This window comes from Trichechus manatus, unplaced genomic scaffold (assembly GCF_000243295.1).
Source record: "Trichechus manatus latirostris isolate Lorelei unplaced genomic scaffold, TriManLat1.0 scaffold00006, whole genome shotgun sequence".
NCBI lineage: Eukaryota > Metazoa > Chordata > Mammalia > Sirenia > Trichechidae > Trichechus > Trichechus manatus.
Genome location: NW_004443942.1, coordinates 10,535,954 through 10,547,784, shown reverse-complemented (window position 1 = coordinate 10,547,784; position 11,831 = coordinate 10,535,954).

Genomic DNA, 11,831 nt, shown 5'->3' with positions numbered 1-11,831 from the left:
GGCAGGATTAGAGGCAGTTACGTTAATGAGGCAGGACTCAGTCTACAAGATTAGATTGTATTTTGGGTCAATCTCTTTGGAGATATAGAGAATCAAGCAGAGAGACAGGGGGACCTCATGCCACCAAGAATGACGAACATCCTTTGGACCCGAGGTCCCTGCACTGAGAAGCTCCTAGATCAGGGGAAGATTGATGACAAGGACCTTCCCTCAGAGCCAACAGAGAGAGATAGAGCCTTCCCCTGGAGCTGGCACCCTGAATTCAGACTTCTAGCCTCCTAGACTGTGAGAGAATAAATTTGTTTTTGTTAAAGCCATCCACTTGTGGTACTTCTGTTATAGCAACACTAGACAAACTAAGACAACATCATTAGTCATTAGGGAAATGCAATTCAAAACTATAATGAGATACCACTCTACATCCGCCAGGATGGCTATTACCAAAAAAAGGAAAATAATAAGTGTTAATGAGGACGTGGAGAAATGAGAAACCTCGTTCATTGCTGGTGGGGATGCAAAACAGTACAGCTCCTGTGGAAAACAGTTTGGCAGTTCCTCAAAATATTAAACATAGATCTACCAAATGACCCAGCAATTCCACTCCTAGGCATATAATCAAAAGAACTGAAAGCAGAGACTCAAACAGATACTTGTACACCAATGTTTATTGCCGCATTATTCACAAAAGCCAAAAGATAGAAACAACCTAAATGTCCATCAACAGATGAATGGATAAACAAAATGTGGTGTATACGTACAATAGAATATTATTTAGCCATAAAAAGAAATGAAGTTCTCATACGTGCCACCACATGGATGATTCTTGGGAACACCATACTAAGTGAAATAAGTTAGACATACACTGTATGATCTCACTTATATGAAATATCTAGAATAGGCAAATGAACAGAGACAAAAGTAGATTAGTGGTTACCAGGGGCTGGGTAGAGGGAGGAATGGGGAGTTATTGCTAAATGGTTTCTGAGTTTCTGTTAGAGGTGATGAAAAAGTTTTGGAAACAGGCAGCAATGATGCTTGCACAATATTGTGAATGTAATTAATGTCATTGAATTATATAGTTAAAAATGGGTAAAATGACGAATTTTATGTTATATATATTTTATTAAAATTTTACAACCAGAATGCTCCTTAGAAGAAAGCATGGTGAGACTTTGGCTTGCTTACTTTGGACACATCATCAGGAAACACCAATTGATAGAAAAGGACATTATGGTTGGTAAAGTAGAGGGTCAGTGAATATGAGGGAAACCTTTGATGACATGGACTGACACTGTCTTAGGCTGAGTCCTCTAGAGAAGCAAAACTAGTGAAGCGTATATGTATATATGTATATATATAGAGAGAGAGAGAGAGAAGAGAGATTTATCTCAAGGAAATGGCTCACACGGTTGTAGAGGCTGGCAAGTCCCAAGTCCGTGCGTGGGTCAGGTGTCAGGCTGGAGGCTTCTCCTGACTCACTGTCTTAGTACAACCATTGTCTTAGTTATCTAGTGCTACTATACCAGAAATACCACAAGTGGATGGCTTCAACAAAGATAAATTTTTTCTCTCACAGTCTGGTAGGCTAGAAGTCCAAATTCTGGGCGTCAGCTCCAGGGGAAGGCTTTCTTTGTCAGCTCTGGAGGAAGGTCCTTCTTATCAGTCTCCCCCTGGACTAGGAGCTTCTTCATGCAGGAACCCTAGGTCCAAAGGACATGCGCTGCTCCCAGCTCTGCTTTTTTGGTGGTATGAGGTCACCAACTCTCTGCTCGCTTCCCTCTCCTTTTATCGGTTGCAAGATAAAAGGTGGTGTGGGTCACATCCCAGGAAAACTCCCTTTACTTTGGATCAGGGATGTGACCTTAGTAAGGCTTTCACAATCCCACCCTAATCCTCTTTAACATAAAATTACAATCACAAAATGGAGGACAACCACACAATACTGAGAATCATGGCCTAACCAAGTTGGTACATATTTTTTGGGGACACAATTCAATCCATGACACTCATGTAGCTGCAGGGGCTAACAAACCCAAAACTGACAGGTCAAATAGCAGGCCGCTGGCTCACAGGCTGAGAAATCCCAAGATCGGCAGGCAATACAGCAGGCCACGGGCTCAAGTCCCAAGAACTGGAGGTCAGATGATGACAAGCCAGATGCAGCATCCAGAGCCAGAGAGCTTGGCCAGAACATCTGTATATATATTGGATGCAGGCCAAACCCCCAAGGAAACTCCTTTTTCAAGAGATTGGTTGCTCACATCAGATCACAAAATGGGGAATGACTACATCATTACATAATTGCCAAATTACATCATTAAATAACTGCCAAACTACATCTTAATTGCCAAACCACTGAGAATCATGGCCCAGCTAAGTTGACACACAACCTTAACCATCACAGACACAACAGCCAAAACAATGGGCTCAAACATAGCAACAATCATAAAGACGACACCATTTTGTTCTGTTATCTTTAAGGTCGCTATGAGTTGGAAATGACTCGACAGCAATAACAGCAACAACATAATAAAATTAAAAAATAAAAAGAATGGTATAAGCTAAGGGAGTTGAAAGTTACTGATTCTATGAAAAGGGAATGAGAGGTAGGGTGCAGTGGATCAGTGGACGTAGTATTTTGGTATGTGCCTTTTAGTGCATTTAACTTTTTAAATTATAAGCATGTATAACTTTGCTAAAAAAACAAAGTTAACTTTAAAATGGCCAAGTGTTAGGAGAACACAAGACAGAGAAGGCCCTTTGAAGCATAATGGTGCTTCGTGGTACCAAAGGCAGTGTTAGAACCTGGGTGGCCCTCCCCAGTGGCTTCAGATCCAAGAACTGATCGATCTCCTTTACTGCATGTCAGGAAGATGAAGCTGACAATCAGTCTCAGAGCCATCTCTGCTTGTCAGTGTGTGGCCTGATAGAAATAAAATAGCTATCCTGCTCTCCATTATTTATAGCAAGTAGAAGAAAAAGCTCCAACCTGCCCACATACTTTGCAGAAACAATGAGAAGGGTAGGGAGAGGTCACAGTTTCCAGCTGCACAGATTTTGCATTCAAGAGCTGGGCTTGAACCTTAGTTCCACTCCCAAGTTAGCGTCAGGGCCTTTGGGCAAGTGATTTCACCTCTCTGAGAGTCCGTTTATTCTTAAGTAAGTTCTAAGAAAGGAGTCCTGGTGATGTAATGGTCAAGCTCTCTGCTGGTAACTGAAAGGTCAGCCATTTGAACCTACCCAGAAGCTCCACAGGAGAAAAGACCTGGTGATCTCCTCCTGTAAAGATCACAGCCCAGGAAACCCTATGCGGCAGTTCTATTCTGTCATATAGGGTCACTGTGAATTGGAATTGATTCGACAGCACACAACAACAACAAGTTCTATGGTGGCACAGACTGTCTATTCTCATCATCTAGGACAGTGCTTTTTCATGAACTGAGGCTTTATAAGGGGGCAGGGACTGTAGAATGATGTTGCCAGCCCCCAGTCAGATGCATAGTAGAAGCTTAATAAATATTTGTTGAATGAATCCTAAAGATTAAATAAGAATGTATATATAGCTGTCTTAGTCATCTAGTGCTGCTGTAACAGAAATACCACAAGTGGAGGGCTTTAACAAAGAGAAATTTATTTTCTCACAGTCTTATAGGCTAGAAGTCCAAATTCACAGCGTCAGCTCCAGGGGAAGGCTTTCCCTCTGTCAGCTCTGGAGGAAGCTCCTTCTCATCAATCTTCCCCAGAATAGGAGCTTCTCTGCAGGAACCCTAGGTCCAAAGGACATGTTCTGCTCCCGGAGCTTCTTTCTTGGTGGTATGAGGTCCCCCGGCCCTCCCCCACAATTCTGCTTGCTTCCCTTTCCTTTTATCTCTTGTAAGATAAAAGGTGGTGCAGGCCACACCCTGAGAAAACTCCTTTTCCACTGGATCAGGGATGTGACATTAGTAAGGGTGTTACAATCCCACCCTAATCCCCTTTAACATAAAATTACAATCACAAAATGGAGGATAACCACACAATACTGGGAATCATGGCCAAACAAAGTTGACATATATTTTTTTTGGGGGGGAACATAATTCAATCCATGACAATAGCATAGCAAATATTTGGCAAAAAGATCTAATAGATGTTAGTTTCTTTCCCTTACTCTGTCTCAGCTCCCTATCTATGTCAATATTACAGGACAGCCTGAGTCAATAAACTTTGAACTGAAGCCTGGTGTCTTAGGCTGGGTTCTCTAGGGGAGCAAAACCAGTGAAGCATATACAGTCAGCCCTCCCTACCTGTGGATTCCACATCTGCAGATTCAACCAACCGCAGATCGAAAATATTCAGAAGAAAAAAGAAAGTTCCAAAAAGCAAAAATCGAATTTGCTGCATGATGAGCACTATGCAGAATCCATGTGAATGAAATGATATGTAGGCATATCAAGGTGCCTCCCACCATTTCACAGATCCTCAGTCTCTTTCCAGCACTCATTGTTTGAGCTTGCAAAGACTGAGAAAGCATTAAAAAGTGTTAAGTGTAAGCATTAACAACTATTTACATAGCATTTACATTGTATTAGTTATTATAAGTAATCTAGAGATGGTTTAAAGTATACAGGACGATGTGCATAGGTTATATACAAATACTATGCCATTTTATATAAGTGATTTGAGCATCTGCGTATTTTGATTTCTGCAGTGGGGGGAGTCCTGTAACCAATTCCCAGATACTGAGGGATGACTGTATATATGTTTATATAGAAATATTTATTTCAAGGAAGTGGCTCAAGCAGTTGTGGAGACTACCAAGTCCCAAATCCGTGGGTCAGATCTCAGGCTGGAGGCTTTTCCTGACTCAGGTGGTTGCAGGGGCTGACAAACCCAAAACCGGCAGGTCAGATGGCAGGCTGCTGGCTCACGTCTCAAGAACTAGAGGTCAAAAGATGACAAGTCAGATGCAGGATTGAGAGAGGGCAAGCCTTGCCAGAACATACATATATATTGGATGCAGGCCATGCCCTCAAGGAATCTCGTCTTTCAATTGTTTGGCTGCTCACATCAGACCACAAAATGGAGGGTGATTACATAATATCTGCCAAACCACTGAGAATCATGGGCTAGCCAATGACACATAGCCTTAACCATCATAGTCCACCCCTTTTTAACTTGGCACCTGTACACATCTCCTTAAACCATACATAATCTCTAAATAAAGACAATTATAAAGTCATACTTGTGCCTAACATGATACAACTAACGGGTACAACTGAAAATGCACTAGCCCTGTTTACATCTTATATTTTATAATAAGTAATGGAATAAGGGAGGGAAGAAAACAAAGATATTTGCTATATATATATGCACACATACATGTATAACAAAACAAGGAAGAAATGCTAAAGACAATTACAGTCATTTTTGCAACTGGTCACGTGGTCGTAACTGGTATTTAGAATTACCTTCTTCCACCACCCATTTCGTATTCCCTTTGCCGGCAGCAAGCAACTCAGATGGTTCTTTGTCTGGTGGGGTGATCCAAATCCTCATTCCTGAAGGGTCTGGGCCATTACTAGTCATGTTGGAATTGAGTTGCTAGTTTTCCATTGACTTTAATCATGGTAGTACTAAGAGACATACTAAAGGATCTCCTGTATTCCAGATATACTCTTCTTTACCTCCAACATGTAATATCAATTCGATTTCCCCTTGGTAATCAGGATCAATCACACCAGCCAAGACAGTTATTCCTTTCTTTGCCTGTTGATCCAGAGGCATAAGGATCCCAAAGTGGTCGGGTGGCATTCTTAGCTTCCAGTTCAATGGAATTAATCATGTGTCTCCAGGTGGCAGCATTCCTCCCTTTGGAACTAAGACCTCTGCCCAGGGAGAGGATTTCCCTTCACAACTGTCCTTCAGGGAGGTCCCAGAATGGGGCTGCAACACTGCTGCTGTCCACTTCCAAGTGCTGTCTGCATGTCACGCAGAACCATCTGTAACCCAGACATGAGTTTTCCCTTCCTCAGTCAACAGATCATAAGGAACTCCCCATGAGGTTATAAGTGCAGACTGGGAGATGAAAGATAATGTGACAGGAGTGGGAACCATGACCATTTGAGCCACTTCCTCATGTAACTTACTTGTGCCTTCAGGTCCAGCTTGAGCCTGATCTTGTATTTACCACTTCCATTTAATATTGGAATTCTCCTGTGCACATCTGACTCTATGACTCTGGGTCAGACAACATCTAGTTTATAAGGGGCAGTTCAGACTGCATAGTGACTTGGTAGCCATGGTTAAGCGTTCAATCTCTGCTAAGGCCCAGTAACGAGCCAAAAGATGTTTCTCAAAAGGAGAGTAGTTATCTGCAGAGGATGGAAGAGCTTTGCTCCAAAATCCTGAGGGTCTTTGCTGTGATTCACCAATAGGGGTCTGTCAAAGACTCCAAATACATCTTTACCTGCCACTGACACTTAAATCAACATTGAATCAGCCAGATCATGGCACAAGTGGCAGGGTGGCTTGCATGGCAGCCTGAACCTCTTGCAGAGCCTTCTCTTGTTCTGGGCACCACTCAAAACTAGCAGCTTTTTAAATCACTTGATAAATAGGCTGGAGTAGCACACCCAAATGAAGGATATGTTATCTCCAAAATCCAAAGTGGCCCACCAGGCACTGTGCCTTTTTAGTTGTAGGAGGGGTAGATGTAACAACTTATCCTTCACTTAAGAAGGAATATCTCAACATGGCTCACACCACAGAACCCCTAGAAATTTCACTGAGGTGAAGGGTGCCTGAATTTTTGTTGGGTTAATTTCCCACCCTCTAGCACGCAAATGTCTTACCAGTAAGTCTAAAGTCATTGATACTTCTTCCTTACTAGGTCCAGTCAGCATTATGTCATCAATACAACAGACCAGTGTGACCTCTTGTGGAAGGGAAAGGTGATCAAGTTTCCTGCGGAATAAAGTATAATATAGGGCTACAGAATTGATATATCTTTGAGGTATGACAGTGAAGGTGTATTGCTGGCCTTGTCAGCTGAAAGCAAACTGTTTTTGGTGTTCATTCAAGACTGGAATTGAGAAAAAGGACTGGCCAGGTCAATAGCTTCATACCAGATACCAGGAGATGTATTAATTTGCTCAAGCAGCGAAACCACATCTGGAACAGCAGATGCAATTGAAGTTACCATCTGTTAAGTTTACAATAATCCACTGTTATTCTCCAAGATCTGTCTGTTTTTTGCACAGGCCAGATAGGCAAGTTGAATGGGGATGTGGTGGGAATAACCACTTCTTCATCCTTCAAGTCCTTGATGGTGGCACTAATCTCTGCAATCCCTCCAGGACTGTGGTATTGCTTTTGATTTACTATTGTCCTAGGTAGTGGCAGTTCTAATGGCTTCTACTTGGCTTTTCATCCCATAATAGCCCTTACTCCACTTGTCAGGGATCAAATGTGGGGGTTCTGACAGTTGCTGAGTGTGTCTATTCCAATTATGCATTCTGGAACCGGGAAATCACTGTAGGATGGGTTTGGGACCCACTGTGAGACAGACCTGTACTTCATTAATAACCTGACCTCCATATGTCCCTACTCTGACTTGTGGGCCACTGTGATGTTTTGGATCTCCTGGTATTAGTGTCAGTTCAGAGCCAGTGTCCAATAAACCCCTCAAAAATCTGATTATTTCCTTTTCCCCCGTAAACAGTCACTCTCATAAAAGGCCATAGATCCCTTTGGGGAAGGCTGGGAGAAACATTAACAGCATAAATTTTGGTCAGTGAAATGAGGTCCTTCCTTAAGGGGATCCAGACTCCCCTTCATTCAAGGGGCTGTGGGTCTGTAAACGGGCTGAAGTCTGGGAATTGATTGAGGGGCTGTGACTCCCTATTCTGGCAATTCAAGATAGATGGCCATTCACTAGCATTCTTCCACTTGTACAGATCAAGTAAATACTTAGTAGATTTCCCATATGTTTCTTCCTTGGGGACACCATGACTAAGTAGCCAACACCATAAGTCCATACGAGTCCATATGAGTCTGATTACTGCTTTGACTCTGCTGTCCATTACAGTAACCATGCCCACCTTGTCTTTGTTGATTAAGTGCCACCACTTAGCCCCTACTACCATGTGGTTCAATCATCCCATTGTAGTTAGATGTCTTAATTCAGTTAGGGCAGTTACCACTGTCAAATCTGACTTATCTAAAATAGCAATCACAGCAGTCTTCAAGGATGCTGGGGTTCCCTTTACATATCTGTTCCTCACTCCTGTGGTAAAAGGTGTGTCCTCTGGGAACTCCATAGGTGAGTCTGTGGGTCCAACCTGATAAATCCACTCTAACATACCAATTTGCCTAAGCCTTTGGATCCTTCTTCTACAGTATACTAAGGCAGGTCTGGCATTTCAACTTGATTTAGTGTAGATCACCGCTTAATCCATGCTTCAGTGAACCAACCAAATAAATTATTAGATCCTTTTCTAACCTCTGGAGCTGAAACATTGAATAAAGAATCTGTGCTTAGTGGGACCATATCAATAAACTCAGACTGATCAAACTTTATGTTCCTTGTACCATTATCCCACATCATTAATAGCCATTTCCACACATATTCCACAGGTTTATGTTTGTATATATTAGAAAAATCAAGCAGTTCTTTGGAGCGTAGCATACTTCCTCCTGGGTCACACTTTGTACCTAACCTTTTGGGTTTTGCTGGGACTTAAATGTAGTTATAGGTCTAGAAACAAAATGGGTGGTGTGGGTGGGTCCTGGGGACATTCAGCAATGTCTTGTAGGGCATCTGCCTTAGGTGATACCCCAGGCACTGTCCCAAGTGATATCTCAGACAACCACTCTTCAGGTACAGCTGGGTTAATCTCATCAGATGGGGGTGGAAGGGATAATGGTTTTACTGGGGAGGGTGGCTTAGCAGACAAAGATGAAGTAATCTCTTCAGATGGGAGTAGGAGGACTGGTTCAGTTGGCAGGAGCGATTCAACAGGATTTAGGGTCTCAATGGCCCCAGCTTCTTGATTATCTGCCATATGATCCCATCCCAAGTTTTAGTATCTCATTTCTTCCCAATCAATGCCCTCAGTTTAACTTCAGACACCATTTCAGGTTGGGAATTCAGTTGGCATTGTAATTCAGCCACTCTTATGATAAGACTCTGTGTTTGATTTCCGGTAATAGCAGTTCTGTTACTGTAAGAAATAAGCATTTCTTTCAGGACACAAGTGGCAACTTTGAACAGAACAAGGGGATACTGCGTGGTTTAAAATCAGGAAAGGTGTGTGTCAGGGTTGTATCCTTTCACCATACTTATTCAATCTGTATGCTGAGCAAATAATCCGAGAAACTGAACTTTATGAAGGAGATCCTATCATCAGGATTAGAGGAAGACTCATTAACAACCATCGATATGCAGACGACACAACCTTGTTTGCTGAAAGCAAAGAGGACTTGAAGCACTTACTGACGAAGATCAACGACTACAGTCTTCAGTATGGATTACACCTCAACATAAAGAAAACAAAAATCCTCACAACTAGACCAACAAGCAACACCATCATAAATGGAGCAAAGATTGCAGTTGTCAAGGATTTCATTTCACTTGGATCTACAATCAGTGCCCATGGGACAGCAGTCAAGAAATCAAATGATGTATTGCATTTGGCAAATCTGCCATAAAAGACCCCTTTCAAGTGTTAAAAAGCAAAGATGTCTCTCTGAAGACTAAGACATGCCTGACCCAAGCCATGGTATTTTTCAAGCACCTCACATGCATGTGAAAGCTGGATGGTGAATATGGAAGACCGAAGAAGAATTGATGCCTTTGAATTATGGTGTTGGCGAAGAATATTGAATATACCATGGACAGCCAGAAGAATGAATACATCTGTCCTGGAAAAAGTATAACTAGAATGCTCCTTAAAAGTGAGGATGGTGAGACTTCGCCTCACATACTTCGGACATGTTATCAGGAGGGACTGGTCCCTGGAGAAGGACATCATACTTGGTAAAGTAGAGGGTCAGTGAAAAAGAGGAAGACCCTCAATGCGATAGATTGACACAGTGGCTGCAACAATGGACTCAAACATAACAACAATTTTGAGGATGGCACAGGACCAGGCAGTATTTTGTTTTATTGTACATAGGGTCGCTATGAGTTGGAACCAGTTTGACAGCACCTAAAAACATGCAGCGTTTTAGATGTGACTCTGAAGCTTCGAGGTCATCCCTTTCTTTCGCCAGTTTGTCTAGCAAAAGTAGGACCAACTAATCTGCTTCCTTATACTTCTCATTCCAACAAAATTGTAGGAAAGTATCAAATACACAATTACTAAGAGCCTTGTCTCTCACAAATATTTGATCCATTGGTGTTGATGTTTTGTGTATTTCTATCGTCACTTCTCACCATGGATTAGCAGTGCCTTCTTCACTACTGGAGGCAGAGTCATCAGCACCTTTAAGACTGGCCAGACTTGATAATCAATTTAGAAAACTCATCCTTAAGATTTTGTTCATCTAGAACCACTCTTGGCACCAAATGTCTTAGACTGGGTGCTCTAGAGGTGCAAAACCAATGAAGCGTATATATACAAATATATAGAGAGTTTTCTTTCAAGGAAATGGCTCATGCAGTTGTGGAGGCTGGCAAGTCCCAAATCCATGGGTCAGGTGTCAGGCTGGAGCCTTCTCCTGACTCTACACGGTTGCAGGGGCTGATAAACCCAAAATCAGTAGGTCAGATGGCAGGTTGTTGGCTTACAGGGCTGCAGTAGCTGGTGAATCCCAAAATCTACAGGTCAGATGGCAGACTGCTGGCTCATGTCTCAAGACCCAGAAGTCAGAGGATGACAAGCCGATTGCAGGATTGAGAGACAGCAAGGTTTGCCAGAACATCCATATGTATTGGATGCTAGCCACACCCCCAATGAAACTCTGTTTTCAACTCATTGGTTGCTCACATTAGATCACAAAAGGGAGTATGATTACATAATATCTGCCAAACCACTGAGAATCATGGCCTAGCCAAGTTGACACATAACTTTAATCATCACACCTGATAAAGGTAAATAATAGTAATAAATGATAGGAAGAACATTTAGTGAATGCTTACTTTGTGCCAGGCACTTAGCTGCAAGATCAGAACCAGAGAGAAATCAATGTTAGAGTAATAAAGGCCTGTGAACTCCTAACACACTAATGACCCAGATGGGAGGGCAAGTCAAGGGAGGTGTACATATTTCTGTAATTATAAATAGCATATAGTTGAATCTTGTTTTTTAATCTAATCTGACAATCTGTTTTTTAGCTTGTTCTCTTTGTTTACATTTAGTGCAGTTGCCGATACAGTTGGATTTGTCTATCATCTTGTTATGTTTATTTCTGTGACCAGAGAAAAGTATAGTATAAGCCAGAATTTATCTTATACTCCAGATTACTTCCAACAAACACAGCGGATTGCCCGATAGATGCTGTATTCTGTTGGGAGGTGGGAGGAGCTGGATCTCTGGCCTGACCTCAAGTGGTACAATTTCACTTTTGTCATATGTATTAGTGATTCTGTGAAAGACTGTATGAAAACAGGGTCCTGCAGTTACAAAAAGTTTTTTCCAAAGCTTCTTTATAACTTTACATGTCCAAATGAGGATACGGTCTACAAACTAAGGCCGATCACCCCTGAACCAGGTTCTAGGCAATGCTCCAGTTTTGGACAATTTAAGAGCCGAAAATAACCAAGGCTCCCCTGGCCTCAGGAACTGGGAGAACAGCTGAGTCTTGAAGGAGCTAAACTGGGAAAGGGCAGAGGTAATGCACCAAGGAATCCC